This window comes from Egretta garzetta, unplaced genomic scaffold (genome assembly GCF_000687185.1).
Source record: "Egretta garzetta isolate BGI_Z169 unplaced genomic scaffold, ASM68718v1 scaffold244, whole genome shotgun sequence".
NCBI lineage: Eukaryota > Metazoa > Chordata > Aves > Pelecaniformes > Ardeidae > Egretta > Egretta garzetta.
The window spans coordinates 250224-272517 of NW_009259532.1; the positions used below are offsets into that span (position 1 = coordinate 250224).

Below are 22294 nucleotides of genomic sequence, written 5' to 3' on the forward strand. Positions count from 1 at the left end.
TGGGAGTCAGGCTCCAAGTTCAGGAGGGAGGTGGTGCTACTACTATTACTACCTCCCACCAACTTTGGAGTCAAACCAAGTGCTGCTGTGCTCCAGGGAAGCTGCAGCTCCTTGCCACTCTTGCCATTCGGCTTTCAGGCGAAAAAGAAAAAGAGCATTTATGCAGTGAAGTTCCAATTTCTGCCAGGAAACAGTAACTGAAGTCCCACTCAGCTGTGACTCATTGCTCACTATATTAAATATTGTGTATTCAAGCTTAACTTAGAAAACAAGCTGCTCTCTGCCCACAGTAAGTTCAAAACCTGGGCAAGGGGGCACTGCAGCCCAGCTAGCAGGGATTAAACAATGAGCACAGCTGGCAGGCCATGGCACAGATGAGGCCTAGATCATGAATATATAGGTTGATCTTTAGACACCATTATGAAAAAAAAATGGGCTCTGTTGGACTTGACTTTTTGTCATAATAATTTTGTTTCTTACAGACTATATAAACAGGAAAAAGGGTACTGAGCAAAGCTGGACTATGAGCAAATTCCAGTAGAAATATTCTTGTTGGATCACAGCTAAGCAGTTACAATTACACTTTTGGACTTCTCAGCTAAGCAGGTTTCAATCTACTTATTAAAGCCACCACTGATTTCTGGATAGACACACATTAAATCAGAATATTATATATGACTATGAGAATTTTGACAAGAACTCGGTAACCTTTACCAGCCAAAGTTGTGATCCCACCAAGAAACAATGACATTTCCTTGTCAAGATGTATTTTTCATACTACTTCACTTCCTGGCATTTATTACACATTATCCTTTAATGCTTACTACTGATGGTCTTGTTCATGATTTTGTCCAGGACAGTAACTGGGCCAACTGACCTAGATATGTGCACATTTGCAAAACATGTGCTTTTTTCCAGTACTTAAACATTTCTCTTGGGTTTTTAGATCTGCCACGAATCACTATGAATAGTTTAACAGTCTATCCTTTGAACAGACTGGGGTGGATCTGATGGGACCCTGCAAATACCAGCTTCTTCAAAACTTAAAAATATGTTGCTATTAAATAACCCTTTTTTGGCCATATCTACATTAGTGAAATTGTACTGAGACACTTTTACTAGAGCATTGCACTGGCAAAGCATCCCCAGCACAGCCAAACACACACTGGCAAAGCTTAGCGTTATACAAAGAGAGTAGTAACACATCTGGCCCCATAGAAGAAACAACAACAAATTATTTGCTCCTAAAGGGTCTATCTATTCTATGAAGCAAGTGCATTGGCCCCATAGAAGAAACAACAACAACAAAAAATTATTTGCTTCTAAAGGGTCTATCTATTCTATGAAGCAAGTGCACCTCACACCATACTGACAAGTGCTCACCCGTCAGTCATGCAATCGCGGGGCTGCTGGTAGCGCTCACCCAATTTCTACTTGCCCTATGAATTCCCATGGAAATATAGGCAGAGGGAGGCTGGAGTGGGATAAAAAAGCAGGGTACATCCCAGCTCTCAGCCCAGCGATAAGGTGAGAGGAGGTTGGGGTGCACATCTGCATTCAGGAGCTGGGAAGTGCTCCTGCTTTTTTACTCCACAGGCACAGCATTTATGTGTTATATCAGGGTCAGGTTTTTAAATGACCTGATTGCTAATAAATGTTCCCCCTGGCTTTCAGTGGAAAACAGCTCTCAAGTGATTTAGCACTTTGGAAATTTAGACATAATTTTCCTAATTCCAATTCAGCGAGGAGGACGCACCCACACTTCCCCTACAGTGATTCCCCCTGTGAAGACCAAAATGCATTGGATATGGCTGGGGCTGGCTGTGTCTGGCACAGGGCAGCCCCAGCCTCTCCTCTCATCAAGCTCCTGTTTTCACAAAACCAAGAGATGTACTTGCAAAACCCTTAGGGATCTTTTCAGAAGCAAAAATGTCAGACAGCGTTGTAAAGCCAAACCAAGCTTTACGAGCACGTCCTGGCGAGAGGAGTTTTGCACCCCAAATTACCCCTGTGGACACCAGTGGGCTGCACCAGGCAGGCAGCTGCTTGCAAAGCAGGTGCTTGCTGCATCGGCAAGGTCTGAAGTTGAGATACAAAAGGCCTAAAAATGAGTCCTGCTGCATAAACAAATTATATACTCCCTAGTTTATCCCAGCATAACTCTCTGAAATGTAACACATCAAAACGCTAGGTGTTTTAATAATACCTAGCACTTAACCTTAGCAATCTAAAACACAACCCAACATGATTCTGAAGCTTTTCCGATTTTCTTCCTGTCAGGGCAGCCAAGAAAGGGAATGCACAGCAGAAAGGTTGAGGAAGAAAGGTGCTTATCATTGGGATGAGACCTGGGATGCACCAGTAAAGACTCCATGCAACCAAGCCACATGCCTCCTGTAGAGCTCTCATGCCAAATCTGTGCTCCTCATCCTCCAGTGAACCGGCAGCACTGGCCTGCTTGCACCTTCTCACCTGCGATACAGGTCCTCAGGCACAGCAGGACATGTGCCAGAGGGGGTCATGAGCAGACAAGTCATCCTTTCTCAAAGGAAGGAGTGATTATGCATGGGTGTACCCAGGGAAGAGTATTAGGAAGGCCAGGAAAGTGATTTTACTTTAATGTTGGGTGTTTCAAGGAGTCAGAAGGAACATTGGAAGAGGAAAGGAAGCTACACCAGGAGCACAGAGTCATTTATCTTGCCGTGCCAAGCAAGCAGAGCACACAAGGCTTCTCCCCTCAGTGCCCTGACCAGCTGAGATCATTATATTTGCCCTGCCATCCAGCTGAAGGGACATTTTCAGGACCAAACCAAACATCACAGGGACTTAAAAACAAAGAAAAAAGTCTCCTGACATTAAGTCTGATTTTCTGAAAAGAAGAAAAGCTATTTTCTGCATGCATTCACCACTTTCTAACGCAATACCAGACTTTCCCCAGTAGCGAGGACAAAGCTAAGAGCACTTGGTGCAGGGCAGGACAAATGGTCACCAATGCTTGCCAGCCACCGCACCAACCGGGGTTCATTGTGGCTTGGGGCCGGCAACAGGGAAGTGCATGGGTCGTACCCTTCCTGCTTGCCATCTATCATGAAAGAAATCCAGACTGATTGTAGTGGCTACAGTATATGTGGGGAGTTTTGTCACTGTAAGTAAACCTTGAATTTAGTCATCAGGAGGTAAAAAACTGTCTATCTTCTCAACTGCCACTTAAAACATAGTTAGATGGCAGAAAGACAACATTCATCTTGTCACTTGACATCCTATGGACTTGAAGTCCTTGGTATGAAAAGGAACAAATGTGATTTTCCCTCAATAATTTTGGTGCTTTTATGCCCTTGAAGCCTAGTTTAGTGTTTTTAGTTTATAATGCCACGTTTGCACATTGTGCAGCCCAGCCTAATTATTTCACAAGTCCTGCTGATACGAAACAAGATGAATATGCTTTTAATACATGCTTCTGTCATATCTTGTTATGAAGAGATAGGACATGAGCTGCAGCTTCAAGCCTAGCTGAATCTCTCAGAAAACTGAAGGCTTCCTGAACCAGATCCAATCCTTTCACTTTCCTTGCTTGTAATCAGAGCTGGTATCATTGCCACTGATGGGAGTTCATGCACTCAAGCAGCTAGAAAAGTATGGGTACTTCCTTTAAAACATTCTCCAGTATACCCACTGTAAAATCTACTTCTCGTACAGAGTTTCCCAACCTCTGAAGCATGTCAAAAGACAAACGCCAGAGCCTTGTGATGGCTATCTGCAAAAACACAGAGAGATACTTGAGGCCAGACCCAAGCCTCTCAGGACTTGCTGAGCTCCGGAAAAGGTCCACGTTTGGTAGAGCTTTTCATTTTTTTCAGTAGCAAGAAAAAAGATGACAGAAGAAAATGACTGAAAACAAAAAGTAACAGTCTTGTCCTAGTATCACTTTTCCTTGTGAGTAGTTCCTGAAAATGCTAGAGGGATGTTATGTGACCCTGAGTGAGAAAGGAGGCAGGCTTCACACTAGCAAATGAAGCCCTTGAGACTCTCTCTCTCTTTAGCCATGGTATGTGTTATGAAAAAAATAATCTTGAGACATCAGACTACAGTCCATCAGCTCTTGCTGAGGCAAAATTCCAAGCGCATCACTAAAAATTTGTCTAGGCAGAAGCTAAGAAACAGACTCTCACAGCTAATTAAAAGCATTTCCTAAAATATCTTACCATTCACCAGTCTACCTAGACACGTGGTAAAGCAACAAGGAAAACACTTGCCCCTAGAAGTGGCCTTCAGGGCACACTTTGGATGCCCCTATTCAGCCTTCCTGTACCTCTAGGTCACGATGACGGAAATACTTTTGGACAGATATACAGTGTGAACAGTCTAGAAGAAGCTGTAACTGTATTTGCCTGCTGCTGCACTAGAAAATCTGCTTTTGGGAACCACAGTGATCAGGAACAGTGGAGCGTGCTGGTAAAGTGTTTTATTGGGTTTGCACAGCAAGGTTTTGGGGAAGGGGGGGTGTGCCTAAGAGGGGAGGCTTCTGTGAGAAGCTGCTAGAAGCTTCCCCCATGTCTGATAGAGCCAATGCCAACTGGCTCCCAGATGGACCTAATGCCAACTGGCTCCAAGATGGACCTGCCACTGTCCAAGGCTGAGCCCATCAGCGACAGCGGTAGTGCCTCTGGGATAGTAATATATTTAAGGGGGGCAAGGGAATCCCTGCACAACAGCAACTGCAGCCAGAAAGAGAGGAGACTATGCAAGAGGAACAACTCTGCAGACACCAAGGTCATTGAAGGAGGGGGAGGAGGTGCTCCAGGCACCGGAGAAAGATTCCCCTGCAGCTCATACTAAAGACCATGGTGAGGCAGGCTGTGCCCCTGCAGCTCATGGAGGACCACTGTGGAGCAGAGATCCATCTGCAGCCCAGGGAGGACCCCACGCCACAGCAGGTGGATGCCCACTCCAAGCGCATCACTAAAAATTTGTCTAAGCAGAAGCTAAAAAACAGACTCTCACAGCTAATTAAAAGCATTTCCTAAAATATCTTACCATTCACCAGTCTACCTAGACACGTGGTAAAGCAACAAGGACAACATTTGCCCCTAGAAGTGGCCTTCAGGGCACACTTTGGATGCCCCTATTCAGCCTTCCTGTACCTCTAGGTCACGATGACGGAAATACTTTTGGACAGATATACAGTGTGAACAGTCTAGAAGAAGCTGTAACTGTATTTGCCTGCTGCTGCACTAGAAAATCTGCTTTTGGGAACCACAGTGATCAGGAACAGTGGAGCGTGCTGGTAAAGTGTTTTATTGGGTTTGCACAGCAAGGTTTTGGGGAAGGGGGGGTGTGCCTAAGAGGGGAGGCTTCTGTGAGAAGCTGCTAGAAGCTTCCCCCATGTCTGATAGAGCCAATGCCAACTGGCTCCCAGATGGACCTGGCACTGTCCAAGCTCACATTGGAGAGGTTTGTGGAGGACTGTCTCCTGTGAGAGGGACCCTGCGCTGGAACAGGGGAAGAACGTGAGGATTCCTCCCCATGAGGAGGAAGGAGCGGCAGAGATGTGATGAACTGACCCCAACCCCCATTCACTGTCCACCTGCACTGCTCAAAGGAGAAGACAGAGAATCCAGGAGTAAAGTTGAGCTCTGGAAGAAGGGAGGGGTAGGAGGAAGCTGTTTTTAAGATTTGGGTTTTTTTTTCTGCTGCAAAAGAATTATAACACTTAATGATCATAACTGATATAAATTATGTCACATAGGCCAGTATTTCTTACATTTAAGACAAAGGAAACTGCAGAAACATTAGAAATAATGCTGCACTAACTGTTCGTATTTGTTGACTTTTTATATGGTGAACATTATGGACATGACCTAATACTCAATCCAATCAAGTTCTAATTTACAAAGGTGCTAATTAAAACCTACAATATTTTTACACTGACATCACAGATTATAACTACAGTAAAATTTAATGCAGATTAAATAATCAGGTACTATAAACTGGCAAAGCTCTAGCCTGGACTATTCACAAGAGCTTCTCTTTTAAAAAGCAGATATAAGAACTTATCAAAGTATTCAGAAGGGCTCATGCTTCCACACAGTACTAAACCTGTATGGAAGGTAGAAGTCTACAATGAAAGAAAACTAGAAACTATGAAATCAAAGCAGCAAAGTATTTTCTGTTTGTATACAGTGTCTCTGAGGATGAAAAGCAGTAGACTGTCAAAGGGGAAGGCTGTAACATGTGCTTGATTCAGATCACAAGTGAAAAATAGCCTTAACTGAGTCCTAAATTGTGCATCAGCAAACAGAAAAAAATATTGCTAGATGTGTCAGAGCTAAAGATGTGGTGTTGCAGAGCTGGGGGGAAAAAACAGGCTGTCCAGTTACTGCCTGCACTATGCTTGCTTCAAGCTCCAGTTCTCTGTTCTCTGCTTTTCAAGAGCACTGAACTTGCCTGCAGATTTAAAGCAGAATAAATAAGGTTAATAGCCTGAATTCAACAACCAGGAGCAAAAGAAGCAGCTGATGCTTTGTTCCCTGTCCCCTTCCATCTGTTTGTATCCCTTAGTTCATCTGAGATTAAGACAGGCCCAAAACTCCCCACCCCGACGCAGGGGCAGACTACCAGTTTCCACTCTGCACAGCTTTGCTGACAGCAGTTTGAATCAGCTTGGAGCTATTGTTTTAAGAGACCTGTGTGTACATGGCACGTGTTAAGAGTAGTTCCTCAAAAAATTATTCTCCCCTAACCTAGTTCTGTTGGCTTTTATTGGTGCCCTCCTGATTTCACTGAACTCTTAACATTAGGACAACCCTCTAAACAAGCAGTTTACATTTTCCACAGCTCAGCAGTGAAGGCTCTTTCCACAGTAAAAGAATAGACGACATTGTCCCGAGCTCATGCTTCACATTCTACCATCCTCTTTAGAGGGGGAATAGCCCTCAGGAGATCTGCAAATGGGTGAATACTCCCATTTCCTCCCAAGTGCTGAATTTAAAAAGAAATAGTTTTTGAAAAAAAAAAAAAAGACTAAATAAACACAGGCTGAATAGGTGCTTCTTTTCTCCCCATCACTTGACTTCTTACACATGCTGGGAACACAGGGAGCACTGGGACATAAGGGGCAAACTGTGAAAGGAGCAAATAGAGACCTGAGCTCCACGACTGTCACTGACAGAATTATGGCTATAATCCCAGGCACCACTTTGAAAATCTAGCCCTAATTAGTGGCAATGCTTCAGCTACAACCTCACTCTGTTAACAGAATTACCCAGCTCTTGAATGCAATATACTCCACTTATCCTGTTAGCTAGTTAAGCCACTGTTCTGGCACCATAGTATTTTTTATCAGGTGCTTCGAAAGAGCAGCCAGTTTCTTCAGCAGTAGCATAACTCCCCTACTGGGCTCTCCGCAGGCAGCTCATGTCCCTGAAGGACTGTGACCACACACGTGCAGAGTCTTCCCAGCGTGTCATGGTTAGCGCTCTTCTAGCGTTGTAATGCACCACCTTCTCAATGCCATTCCCTACTTAAGGGGAGAAATTGCCTTTTGTGGGCACATGGCAATTGCCCTCTGTCTGCAGAAAGCTCCTTTTGCCTCATCTTGCAGTGTTTATCGATTACTTCATTTATTCCCAGGAGACAGAAGTTTTTCATTTCAAAAACTTCTCTCCTAGACACCCTTAAAAAAAAGGTAACAAAGAGGTAAGTAAACATTTTTTTTTTCCCATTGAAAATGTTACAAATTCTTTCAGCAGATTTTAGATAACGAACCCTGGAAGCCAAACTAAATTACCAGAAAAAATTGCTGTTAGGTATGATCAGTAAAGTCTTCTAGAAGGCAACTATTAACAGGCTTATAACACTACATTCAATGACAGTATGTACCAAGTGCATGAGGCGTCCACGTTGGCGCGAAGGTATTTCACATTCCCCAATCTACCCTACATGGGTAGAATGCTGTTTCAGCATAACCAGCAGCTAGAATAGGGATGTTAAGAGCAATCATTTTCAATTGAAACAAAATTGAGGATTGAGGCAACAAATTAGTATCACCCACAGAGTCCAGGATCTTTTTTCTTCCAAAATTTTATTAGATTCAGCTTTTTCATTGTTTCCAAAGTTCTGCATAATAAACTTCAGCTATCCTTTGGCAGCAGAGGAAAAGTTGATTAGAGACTCTGATCTCCTTCACTCTTTGAAACTTCATTTAAATAAACTCTTAGATTTTCAGATATTTGAACACAATCACGCATGCATGTGAACAGGCTTCAGATTGTGCTTTCTGGGTCAAAGGCTGGACTACGCCTGAGCAGCAGCCACTCTTTTCTGTGTAGCAGACTTCTGGGAGGACTGCTTCCTGCAAGCGTGTCTCACCAACTGGCTCACGCATTGGCTCTGAGGCTGCATGCTGTTTGAATGCCAGTGAGCCTCTGAGCACTAACAAGTCTCTCGGCAAGTTTAAAGTGGCCCGAAGATGACAGTAGTTTACAACCCCAATGTGGAAAACAAACTCTGGTTAACAGGGAAGAAGGCTCCTTGCAGTTGCTAAACAGCTTTGTGCTTCCAAGTGCTACCATCATCCAGAAAAAAGCCCCTAAGAAAATCTGGGTTTATGATCAGATTTACATCAAGGAGCTGCCTAATGCAGGACAGGATCAGCCCCGTGAACCTGACAGGCCCATACACAGAGTATTAATGTGCTTAAGCACTCTGACAGCAAGAACTGCTTGTAAATACTACCCTCTCAGAAACAGCTATGCAAGACCCTACAACCCACTGAAATAACTGGGAGGTTCACCATTGACAGCTGAGATAAGCCCGCTGGGCATTGTCTGGATCCAGTAACTGCATAAAATTTACCCCTGTAGACTCCAAACTTTTCAAGCAAACGTTTTGTTTGTATAAAGAATTAAAAATTGCTGCTAATGCCTTTTCTCTTTGCATTATGAAATGACCAGAGTTCAAAATGTAGGGCATGTATAGTGGAAATACTCTAAACTGGCACATCCACAATGTCTTTGGAAGGCAGGAAACTGCGTTAGACAGCGCTTTGTGCTTCATTAGAGCTTCAGAACTCCTCACTCCTCTAATGTAGCTTGGTTGGGACAAGTATGTAGATGAGTAATGCTCACATGTGTGAGACAACCATATCCTTCAGCTAAGCTGCATGTGAAGAATGGGTCAATGCATTAGTCTTGCTGTCAAAGAGTCTCGACGAGGCAATCAAGTCAATGACCCTTTACACCATAAAAGCAGCAGCAAGGCAGTGAACAATGCCCATTCTTCTAAATGAATGCCCCAAATATCAATTCACTATGAATACCATTATTCCCAGAACTGAGCTACAGATCCTTTACTTTCAACCTTGGATCCTAATTTAGGCAAAAATAAGGCAACTGCCGAGATTTATAGTCTGATTTAAAAAAATAGAGAAACATTTCTGCTACTTCAAGTGTCCCTTGAACTTGCTGAATTACTAATAAAAGGTTTGCACTCCACAGAGCATTTTTCTAGTTATGATGGCACAGAAAGGGTCAAACAGAAAAAAACCCCAAACCTTCTCCTTTTACAGTATCTATAGTCACTTAGTTAATGCAGTATATTCATACTCAGTGTTTTTCCTGTGTATCTTTTGGGAGATCCATCAGACCCAGCAGAAACTGCTTATCCTACCTCAGTAACCCAAAGGTTTTGTTTTTGTTTTTTTTTTTTTGTTTTGCTTGTTTGTGTGGTTGAGGTTTTTTATTTTTCTTTTTTAGAATTTCCCTTGTCTTCCTATTTGGCTACTGCTGGCTACAGCATTCACAGTTTTGGTTTTCTTAGTTTGCTGCTTTCTAGAGCAGTGGGCTTTAAAAAGTCAACAGCCTCCTCCAGTGAAGTGGGCTTGTGGGAATACTGATTGTAATCAAGCTGCCATAGAACAACCAACATTGGAAGAGATCTCCTGAAGTCATCTGGCCCTTCAGTCAAAGCAGGACCAACATAGAGTAGACTACTCAGGGCCCTGTCCAGGTAAGCGTTGAGTATCTCCAGGGATGGAGAACCCACAAGCTCTCTGGGCAACCTGTTCTAATGGTTGAGTACCATCTTGAGAAAAAAAAAATATTCCTGAGGTCTAATCAGAACGTCTCTTGTTGCAGCTTGTGTCTATGGCCTGCTGTCATTTTGCCATGCACTGGGAGAAGAATCTGCCTCCTTCCCTACAATCTCCCATTAGGTAAAGGCATCAGTAACATCCTACCTAAGACTCCTCTTAAGAGTGAACGAATCCAGCTCTCTCTCTGCTACTCCTCGTATGTAATGTCAATGACAAATCTGAAGGATGAAGAAAACAGGGGCCAGATGCATCCTGAAAATGACCGTGGTGGGGTGTTACAGCAAACCTGAGGTATGACAAAGACTTCTGGGGGAAAGCAACATTTACAAAGTCCAATCTCTGGCAACAGCTGAATTCACTACAGGAACTTGGTCATCACAGAAAACCTCACGAAGGATTTGGCCTGCTGCATATTGGATGCAAAAGGCTTCTGAACATGAAGTCACTAAATATGGCAGGAGAGGAAAGGGTTGTCAACTAAATGCAGGAGTGCTGTCACTTCAGAGAAATCATTAACTTCAGCATGTATAATGACACAATTCTTGTAGGTCTTAACAAATAAATCATATCTTATCATCAACAGAGGTGGTTTTTGTTGCATGTGTCAGTTTTGATGGAAATCAGTGCAGAATTAATCTCAACCACTTCAGTCAACCCTGGGAAACTGTTCTGTGGAACAGAACAAGGCAACGCAGAGGTTCATACCCCATGCTACACATACCACCCACATTGTCCTCATCCAGCACTCATGCAGAAGAGAAGTGGCTCCCAGCCCCATGCAAACTCTGTGTCCCCTGCTCCCCAGACCCCTGCCCTTGCTAAACACACTCGTGGGAAAGCAGGTGTCTTCTGCACAAAACATCCCCCCCTCATTCCCACCAGGAAGACTTCTGCCCTCTGCCAGGCAAACAGCATAGCCCTTCCTTCCTTCCCTATGCAGGCAGCCCCCACGCTCACTTGTCTGCAGCTGTATGAGCGATGATGGGCAAGGAGAGGAGAGCAGAGCTGGGCTGTTTCTGCCATTGCTAGAGCTGGAAGCCATGGTGAGCAGAGGCTCCTGCTCTGCCATGAGGCTGCCCTTCCAGCAGCAGCTCTCACTCTGCTCTTCTTCTCTTCCCTGTAGTAGCAGGAACAAAACTTTCTCAGTCAGTATCCAAAACTTTGGGCTACATGGAAGCCAGTCTGATCCAAGCCACCACCTTAAGCGGTTGGAAAGAGAAGAACAAGAGACACAACTTTTCATCTCCCATCTTGGGGCAGGCTGTGCTGCCAGTCTACAAGGAGACAAGAAGGCTGACTGCTGAATCTGGAAGTCAATTTTGACCCCTTGGAAAGTGGTAAGAGTTTGGCCACTGACTTCATGACATTAGTGTTTTATCCTCTTCTGCTGCAGCAGCATCCTGAACTGCAGGACACTGAAGCAGCTTGTGCTGACCTTCTGTCAATGATGCAGTCACTCACAGTAAAAAGTGAGGACATCATGAGACAGACTTGGCAGTTTCCCCCTCTGTTCCTCATATCAAAGGCACAACTGAAAAAACAAATGTGCAAACCCCGAGCATCCACTCAGTGGCAGCAGCTCCAGAGGGCATGAAGACTCACAGGGTGCTGCTGCACAGCGTAGGGAGGCAGCTGCAAAGCCAGCGGGCCCATAAGCTGAGCCTCAGGCGTAGCTATGGCTCATCCTTGCAGCCAAGCAGGAGGTCTCACATGCCTGGGTACAGCTGGCAGCTTTGTCCACCCCACTTTGAGGCTCACACAGTGACTTCTATCAGCCAGCTGCGGCAGCCAAGTGGTCCTAAAGGCTGGTCGGGGCCAGAGCCCAGCAAGCTCTTCAGGCAGCCTGGACCTCCTCGTCAAGCTCTTCAGAACTGTGAAAGGAAGCAGCCAACGAAAATGTGAAAGGAATGCACTAGAAAATGAAGGAAAAAGTGTAAAAAGAAAAGGGGAGAAGAGAAAAGGCAAGGCTTTACAGAAGAAGAGTGGAAAACAAAGGAAAGAATAGCGAAGGATGCTATGAGGAAAGCAATCAATTAATTCCTAAAATGTGAGATCTTTCACATCCTAAAAAATTCACTTCCTTCCTTTCAGACACATCTCAAAAAACCCAAACCAAATGATAACAACAAAAACCACCTCAACAATGATCAGTACCACTTTGTTAGAACTAAAACCTGACCACAGCAACTTTCAAACTTGCCTGCTGGCGAGGCTAAAGTCAGATCCTTTGGGGAACAACAAGAGAAATAAATAGGCTGCTATTAAAACCAGGGTTTCCTGACAACTAGTGGCACCCCCAGACTTTTCCAATATTAGGCTTAGCTATTACCATATACCTGAATCAGCTTTATGGTAACAGATATTGGTTGCCCCGAAATACTTAATCTCTGGAATCACAGTCCTCATCTGCTAGACAAAAGGTCATAAATGTGTTGGTACCTAAAATAATACAGTCTGTTATACATTTTGAGAACTCAATTTTAACAATCGCCTGAAGTTAGTTAGGTAGCACAAGCGGTGTCGGTGGTCCTTTGCTAAGGATATCAACATATGGTCTAATTAATGTGGTTCATACTTATGTTCACCATAAAGCCCCACTGCATTGCTATAAGGGCAAAAAAGGCCTTAGTATAAACAAAAATCAGACCCTTTGAGTTAAAAAGGGAGCCGTGTAGGAACAATTTAGTTGATTTCCACCAGACTTTACAGATGTAAGAATTTAAGCCTGCTTTAAACTGGAGATATTGAGTGGGGAGGCACTGCATGCTTTCAGTATGGATAGAAACATGCTTGTCTGAGAAGTCAGCTAGCTAGCTGGAAAAAAACCCAGATATTTAATGGAAGTGGAAAATATTTCTCAAGAGAGTCAAGGATTAAAAATGAACAAAGGGTTCAAAATTCTATTAGAAAAATATTCTTATGCACATCTGCTGATATATAACATACTGACCTACATCGATTTCCCCACGTGAACGTCTTTAGTTCTTAATCTTTCATACATGTAATAATTATAGCAAAAATGATTTAGAAAAGTATGCAATATTATATAACTGTATTCCATCAACGAAACTACATTAAGGGAACATGATTATCCCGTTGAGCTCTTAGAAACCAGGAAATGTAAACCTAAAAGATAACAGTGAAGCATTAAGTCTGCCTCTTGATGAATATAAATCATAATATTTCTTTCTTTTTTTAGCTGTCTCCGATCATAACCTTTTCCCAATATAACATTATAGATATATTTTTGGATCACATGGGTTTTGTAAGAAGTCAAGTACAGGCAATTCAAGCTACACTCAAGATTCAGACAAAACATAAACCTAAAAGCTGAATCATTGGCAGAGAAAAAAGGGAAATACACAACTGAAAGGTAATAGAAAACATGTGAAGCAAAAAAAGCAGCTAGGTGGAAAGGATTACATGATCACGATAGAGCTTGCATGCGTGTACAGACATTCACACACAAGCACATACATGTACACTACACTCGAAAGGCGGGTATCTGCAGGCACTGGTACATGCTAGGTTGCTGAAAAGCTTTTTAGCTTTCAGTCACCACCTGCTCTTCTCTTTCACCTAATTAGGGTATTTCCACTCAAATAACCTGTGAGTTATACCATAAACATTCAAAATTACCTACAAATCCACAAGTTATAAACGTGTGCAAGCTCACCTCAGTCACCTCCGCAGTCATGTCTGCTGATTTTATATAGGTTATCTGGTATGGGTTATTTCAGGGCAGATTTTAAGTACTGGTTACTTTTATAAAGGGTCATGCATTGCGAAATGACAATAACATTCTTCTCTCCCCACATCTTTCTATCACCCCGCCCCTTCTTCCCAGAACTAAGGAAACAGAAGGAAAATATTTCAAGAAAAAGAAGTTAATTTTCTCCTTTACACTGGCTGCTGGAAAATCCTTGGTTACTGAAAATCCAATCAGTACTAAAGTCAATGGCATCTATCAGCTCCAGTAGAGACGAAACTTCATTGCAGGATTGCGCACAGAGAGGCTCAGTGCAGGCTCCAGGTCTGGCTTTGACAAGTTTTGTGACCTCTTTTCTTTCCCTCTGCGTGTCTGGCTGCTGCTCTGAGGCAAAGAAATCCTCCCAGTGCTTGAAACACCCATGTTAGGGAATGCTAGTTGCTGAAATGTGCTGAAAGATGCTGAGACTGGGAATGCAATTGCCCACCTCAGCTTAAGTTCATACCTCAGCTTGTATTCAGATACAAGTGATATGGGTGGACACGAGAGGAGGACTCTTACTTATTTCCCCATTTTCCTCCCACTGTGTCATCTTTCTACCTGGCCACAGGGGACGCAGCACCCTTTAGCTTAGGAATATCTGACTCCAATAAAACTTATGTTTCTTCTGTGGATGGGTCAGAGACTTTACAATCTGTACATCTACCCAAGAATTTCTCAGTGTTCTCAACTACGCATCAAAGCTTTGTAAAATTATATTTCGCATTTGCACAGAAAAGTCACCACTGATATAGTCAGTTCATTTCTCATCTGTGTGTCCTAAACATATTCCTCGCATCTATAAACCTGCAGGCTACAGCTCTGACTGCAACACAGAGCACAGGGCAGCTTGGTCAGTCCATCAGAAGTTCCCAGAGACCCCAGATAAATCTCCATGCTCTTTTCTGCAGAAAAACCCAAATTTTACTCAACTCTTCTAAGTTATTTGCATTATACTCCAAAACAGCTGTCCAAAGTATCATGCTTATAGCAAAATCAGTAATTTAAAATGGCCAAAGAAACACAACATAAATGACAAGCAAATTAATTGTATCCAGTCTATATTTGTACAATAGTTCACCTAGGCTTTGAGAGAAAGACCCACTGAATAGGCAGGAAGAGCTCTTATTACTTCAGTGGATCTGGCTTTCAGATTACCATGATCTACACCAATAGACTTAAAAAACACAGCCACACCTTTTTAAGCATCTCTCCTTGCACATTAAGCTTCCTTTTCACTTGGCAGTGTGTCTGAGACCCAGCAAAACACCATCTTCAAGAAGTAAGATGAGCCTCTCACATCCTAACAATGTTTTAGAAATCACTGATCTTTTACAAGCATCACAGATATTTTAAAAATAAACCCATAAGCTGGTAATTCCACTATATTTGCCAAGTTTTCCTGATGTCCTATTTTCATATCATCACAGAGCTATTACAAGGGTTTTACAAAACAAGTTCCTTCACTGCCCCAGCTCCATCTGCTTATTTTGCCTTGTTCATTGTAAGCTCTTAAAGAGTCATTTGGGATTTTATTCATTGCTTTGAACAAGCAGTGAGTTAATGTTTTTCCCTGTACACCTTTTAAAATTTATTCAACTTCTTTGGAAGGCTTATCCGCACAAACAGTTGTCCCTCAGCTAATATTTGCATTCCTTCCTGAACATGAGTAATTTCTTCTTTATTCTAATCTAATGACCATGGCTTAGTATGGTAATTTTCCTGGAGGGACAGGTCAGTCAGAAACCTGGCCACTGTGCTCTTCAGCATGGCTAATACTTGCTCACACATCCTCTGTTTTGTCTCTTCAGCTAACAGGAATTAATAGTTAAAGACTATGACAACACCTTTCATTTGGAATTTCTAACCCTTTCAGAGAACATTAAATCTTTGCATATACCTGAGAGGTAACACATTGCCACCCACATCTGAGATGAAACACAAAGATGTCTAATAGTGCTATATAACAGAGCTGGACAAGACATGAAAAAAAGCTAATCTGAAATTGTAGGTACTAAAGATGAATTCTAATTGTTCAGATTCTAATTTGGGCAACTATGATTCATGCATTAACTCAGCTAGTCTTGAAGAAGTGTCAGTACGATTTTAATGACCACCAGAACACAGGCTTCTTATCTTGATGAAAATGCAATGACCTCCCAGAAACACCAGACTGGAAATTGCTTCCTGGGTCGTGGAGTCCAAGAGATATAGCAATTGGTACATCTCATCCCAATGATTCAGATTTCTAAGCTAATTAGCACCATTCCTACTTCAAGTATCTTCTACCTCAGTTGCATTTCTACACAAAACCACGTGGTTGTCATCCACACTCGAAATCTCCTCTCTCTTCCTGTCTTCTTATAAAAACACACAAAGAACTTCCTCAACTCATGAGTACTGGAGTATATTAGAGATCCTGAAAATGCTTGCTTATGCCTTCAAGAAGAATCTCATTTTGTATTAAAAATTGTGCGAGAGCAGATGCAGATCAGAATCATGCATCACCTGGTATACATGCTTTTCACAGAATCACAGAATGGCAAGGGTTGGAAGGGACCTCGGGAGATCATCTAGTCCATCCCTCCTGCTAAAGCAGGTTCACCTAGAGCAGGTTGCACAGGACATCATCCAGGTGGGCTTTGAATATCTCCAGAGAAGGAGACTCCACAACCCCCTGGGCAGCCTGTTCCCGTGCTCTGTCACCCTCAAAGTAAAGAATTTCTTCCTCATATTCACTTGAAACCTCTTATGTTTTAGTTTGTGCCCATCGCCCCTTGTCCTGTCACTGGGCACCACTGCAAAGAGTCTCGCTCCATCCTCATGACATCCACCCTTAAGATATTTGTATGTGTTGGTGAGATCCCCTCTCAGTCTTCTCTTCTTCAGCATCTTCGAAGAGCTTGAGTAAAAGGAATCACGGTGAAGCTATAAGCAATACTAACTGGTACACAGATGGGAAATCAAGAGCTTTTTATCTCCATCTTAACTAATCCTGGAACATGGGAGAAGACAACAAAATTGAACAATAGTAAATTCAAAATTGAGGAAAGCAAGGATTTTTTTTTCTTGCAATGCCTAATTAAAGGGAAAAATTTGCTACTGTGGGGACACAAAGTGTGCAATTGATAAGCCCAAAATTATGTCCCTGCTGCAACGACTTGCAGTTATCAAGCACCGCACTTGCAACTTTCCCACAGCTAGCCTCCTATGCCTTTCCAGTGTGACTTGCAGTTATCAAGCACCGCACTTGCAACAGGGACAAAAGTTTTTCCCACAGCTAGCCTCCTATGCCTTTCCAGTGCACACCAAGAAAGGGCAGCTGGTGAAAACATTATGGCCAGTAAAGTCATGATGTAGATAAGCAGTTCTGGAAATATAATGGAGCACAGAAAACCAAACCCTGGCCCTTTCCTTTTTATGCCTCATCAGGCAGTACTGCAGACATACCCAATTTGACCTAAAGGATTTCATGCCCATGCACCGCAAGATTCTTGTAGCTTCCACAGTCCTGGGTGTTGGACTCACTGGACACTGGAGACGATTCACCCTGGCAGCATTCCTATTCCTTTTTTTCCCCCGATTGAAAACTGTATTTTATAAAATCAAGATTGTGCCAAGTATAAACAGTGCTTTCACTAAATAATAGTCAAACACACACACAAATGGCTAGAACACAACGTTCTGGTTTTTTTTTTTATCCATTAGCAGGCCTCTAGAGCACCCAGTGAGACTTAAGTCAATGAGTATAAAACTGGCAATAACAAATCAAACTGATAAGCACGGGGGAAAGGGCGAAAATAGTCTCTTTTGTAAAGCAGCATCAAAGCAAATATTTTTGCAACTGCTGAACTGATGCATGCTGGAAAAGTGTGTCACATAGCCTAAACTACCTCTAGGAATTTATCTGGTGTTCACCCACAATCAGATTCATGCCCTATCATGGCAGGTAACTCCTAGAAGGAAAGAAGCAGGAGGTGATTCATTCAGAAGTCTATCACCTTCACCTCTGAAGCGCACTCCACAGGTCTAAATCCTTCCTCCTTCAACAAAACTAAAATATCTGCCCTCAGACCCACTGTATTAATTTCAGGAACTACCCTGTTTTTCATTAATCTGACCAGATGCAGGAGGCAGTATGTAAGAATGTAAAAGGCCTAAGCACAGACGATTATATTAGTGCAGCATGCTGAACAGTCACTGATCTTTCCGTAATTTACTAAACTACAGAAGGGAGTAATGTGATGTGAAGACTATTAGTATGGCTATTATGTGACCATAACAAGAGACATTCAGAAAGCAAGTGCTGGGAAATACCAGACATGTATTGAACCCATTAACAAATAAATGGCTTCTGTAATGATGATCTTGGTGTTGCTGAAATAAAAATCACTCCAGTTCCCATCTGTCATGCTTCTTATTTCTTTAGTTCAACTCTGCACTGCACTGCAAGTCTGCTAATTAAACCACTCTAAATCTTCATATAGGATCAGATGCCCAGTAAGGTTAAATTCGACGCAAGTGTTTTTTTTGAAACAACATGTGCAAAGAAACTAGGGCAACAGGGAAAAGCCCAAAACTGGTGCAACTGATCTGCAATGTGAAGAGTAGGCTGTGGCCAGTGATACCTAGGGATGGCTCAGCAGCTCCAGAATTAGTGCTGCTTAATTAGAGTCCATGAGAGGGGCAAGAAGTTGACAACATTTTAATGGGACACTTGCAAATGGTGGCCTTAACCCTGCTTTTTAGTCTGTTCCTACTCTGTTTTTCTGACTGCATAACTACATGTTCAGGCTGGCACAGCAGGAAAAAGTCTGATGGATGAACACTCAAAGAATTATTTTGCTTCATAATTTAACAGATGCCAGGTTTTCATATGTCATCTCTTCCCTGTTTAAATCCACTGCAGCTCTGCCTACAACATTATGTGTGAAGCCACCAGGCACTTAAGCATGCCTGCACTGGTAGAAGAGGACTAAAGAAGTCAATGTCAGGACCTCCGCAACTTCCACTTCAGATCACTCACGTTCCACTCTTCAGTGCACTGAACAGGACACATGCCCCAGCCACCCTGCCGGTACAGGCACACAGCCTTTCTCTGCTTCAAGTGTCTGGTACTCTGCCAGGGATACATTTGATATATAGGACTAGTTCTTTCATGCTCTAGTGTATTACCCGGATTCACCACAGGATGCAAAAGGGCACTGGCTTTCAATGCATCAGCAATATGTGCAGAGTCGCTGCTTGACACAGCGCTCTGTGTCGATTGTTTCAAAGTGGCACGGCCAGCGTGCTGAGTGTCCTCCTCGGTGACAAATACAGCATTTGAGAGAAGTGCTGTGCTGAGCCGTGCTGACCCGCTGCCCTGCATTGCACTCAGACCACACAGGTGACTTTTCCCTTCTCTCCTTGATGTGCAGTCCTTGAAGATGTGTGTGAAATATGCAGGTGATTTATAGCAGAAAAACCACCGAAGAGTATTTTGGGTGCATTTCTTGTGTAAAGTCTTTTCCAATCCGTTCTGATTTTTGGCACCAAGCCTAATTTCAGGTGCTTGTGTTTGAAATTCCATTATGATGATCGAATACACTACACCTCTGTCTTTCACACAGATGGATCAGGAAATTATGAAGACTGCAAAATTAACTAACATTTAAATATGCAAATAGCTGTGTGCTGGAAAGCAGATACATTCCTCCTAGGTTGGAACAATAAAACGGAACATACCTGTATGTCGCGAGTTACGGGCTGCTGCTCAGCAAATCAATGCTGATGTTCACAAAGAAAATTGTTTGTACCTCCCCTGCTCAATTTGTGCTTGTTAGACAATAAATTCTGAGCACTTACCTCTCGTAAGTGGTGTAAATCTATGAACCGGTGGTGATAGGAGTTTGAACCACACTGAGCTGAAAAAGTCAATATCAAGATAGGGAAAAAAGCCACCAGGCACGCAGAACTGGATCACTTGTCACTTTAGCTATTGACGTATCTGAAATCTGTCATAATGAAAATGTTGCTTGAAGTGACTCTACTTGCTAGTTCTATTCCGTTTTGAAAGATTCTGCCATTTTGGAAGAAAATCGTTAAGCATCTCCAGTAAAGTAGTGGGGTTTCAGTACGTGGTCGGCACCTTTACTGAATCAGGACTGTAAAAGCCAGTATTATTGGACTGCACTCAGAAGAGGCCTTTGGTGCAAATGAGTTTTCTTAATCTTTAAAGAAAATCTCTTGCCAACCATCCTGATTTAAAATGTGAGTAGAGGAAATAAAAGGAAGGAAAAGGTTATTATTTATAACACAGTGACTATAGTTATGCTACAGTCAGAGACCAATTACACCCTGGTTACGCTTTCCGACTCCACTAATTCATATAAATGGAGTGCTCACTACATGACAGGGTAATTGCAGTGTAAATACAATAGTCTTTATGTATCTGGATACTGAAAAAGCGCCTGTGTTACTGAGGTGGCAATAAGAAATAATTTGGACATGTCATTAACCTTCAAATTCTTTGAATCAGTGCTAATTAGGATCTAGAAAAGCATAACCAAAAATGTAATTACACTGAACTAAGGGCTCAACTGTGCAACAATTAGGAAGCTGCTCATGTGAGTAAGTATGCTTGAACATAACTGAGTATCGCCAAATCAGGCCGTAAAACACTACCATGGTTTTATAATGAAGCAAAATGGAAGTGAAAAATGAATTAACAACATTTTTCAGCTGTAACAAATGTGCTGAGGGTTGTTCTCACACTAAAAATCATTCCCTTGTATTTTGTGGCTAGGGGTATTAAATTCTGCCAGGAAACCCACCCTTCCCTCCAAATGCATGTTAGCTGTAGCTCATGTAATTGCTAGCGTATTCATTCAGCCCATACTGCAATATAAAGTGTTGAAAACAATAGAGCATTAATGAAAACCTTTCTGTATTATTTTCCTTGCTCTCTTTTTTAACTTCACCACTCTAGAACATTGCAAAACAAGCGTACAATGAGTGCACACAGGACTATGTAACATGAAAGTGCTTATGTTTCATATGCACATGGTAAAATCTTTGCAAATTCCCTACTACGAGGTACTACCACACTTCTTTCTTCTACCTCTGACAAGTTTACTGTGAGCCATTACACCTTCTAACTCCAGATACCATAATGTTCTTTTGTAGACAAGTGACCAAATTGTTCCTTGCACGCTTACAGAAAACCAATGACATACAGAACTTTCTGTTAAAACGCTGAAGCAACTCCCTGGTCAACGTAATAGTTTTTTTAAATTTGAAGACTTATGTTCTCATGTTACACCACAATGTTAGCCTACACTGGTGGCAGTGTATGAGCACATAAGGCAGGTGGGATGTGGACAGCATTGCTGCTATTGTGAAAGAAACACCCCGTCAGGAGAAAACCAAAAACGGGCAGATATTTCCGATGGATCAGAAGCCTACACAGATCATCTTCCTCCCACAGTTTGTGGATCAGCTACTTTTTTTTTTTTTTTTTCTCCAGAATTGTTCACTTCAAATAGTTAATCAGTGGAATTCCCTATCTTTCAGCAATTGTTTCTTAGCGTATGTATTTTCTGTAAGATGCCCTTTTACATTGGAAAGGGATTGTACCCTGGCACAGAGCACTTTGTATTTGACTGCTGGAGTCTGTGCTTCCTTCCAGCTGAGTGAGTATTTCCAGTCATTTCCCCTGCTCATTTTGCCTTGACTTTTTAATTCCTGAATGACTCCACCTCCTTTGCAGGTAACAGGAGGAGACATATACAGGGATGGGTAGAACATAAATGGTACTAACAATGCCACTCCCTACCTTGCATTCGAAGACAGATGCAAATTGGGGGAGCTCTGTCTACTTCTCATTTCAAGGTAAGAAAAGGGAATTCTCTTACTTGCTCCTGACAAATACCCAGTCACCTAAGCACACCCATGGCTTCCAGAGAAGTGCTGCTTCCCTCCCTGGAAATGCTGAGCCTTTCAAGGTACACCACTTACACTTGTTAAAGATGTACCTGGCTTGCATTCTTTGCCATGACTAATTGCAGCAGCCTGATGTGTTTTCCATAAAGCTTGGGATTTTTTTAACCTCAATTGCTGAACAGTTTAGAAGCCACTAGAAGTTTCTGCTCCCTCTTTACCGTGTTTCTTGAAGTACAATTGTTCTTATACCCTCAAAATCAGACTGTTAGATTTATTACATAGTGATGTTCCAGAAACACAGACAGTTTTAAACCTCACCTATCACAGAATAAGACATGAAGTGAAAAAGAACACACAGCTGAGATTTTTAAATCCAGCCTTTGGAAAGAATGAGATACAGCTGCTTGTACATGCACACTCTCATAAAATCCCGGCTTACAGCACATACATGGAAATGAGGCAGAATGCTTCATTATCAAACACTCCTCGGCAGCCCACGCTCTGACGTGACAGCACACAATGCAAATATTTAC

The 22294-nt window shown here is 42.5% G+C and overlaps 1 protein-coding gene across 2 annotated transcripts in view; it reads right to left on the reverse strand.

The window, feature by feature from the left end:
• The window catches only part of HECW1 (HECT, C2 and WW domain containing E3 ubiquitin protein ligase 1), a 177320-nt gene that overhangs the window by 99183 nt on the left and 55843 nt on the right, over positions 1-22294 (reverse strand). The window lies entirely within an intron of this gene.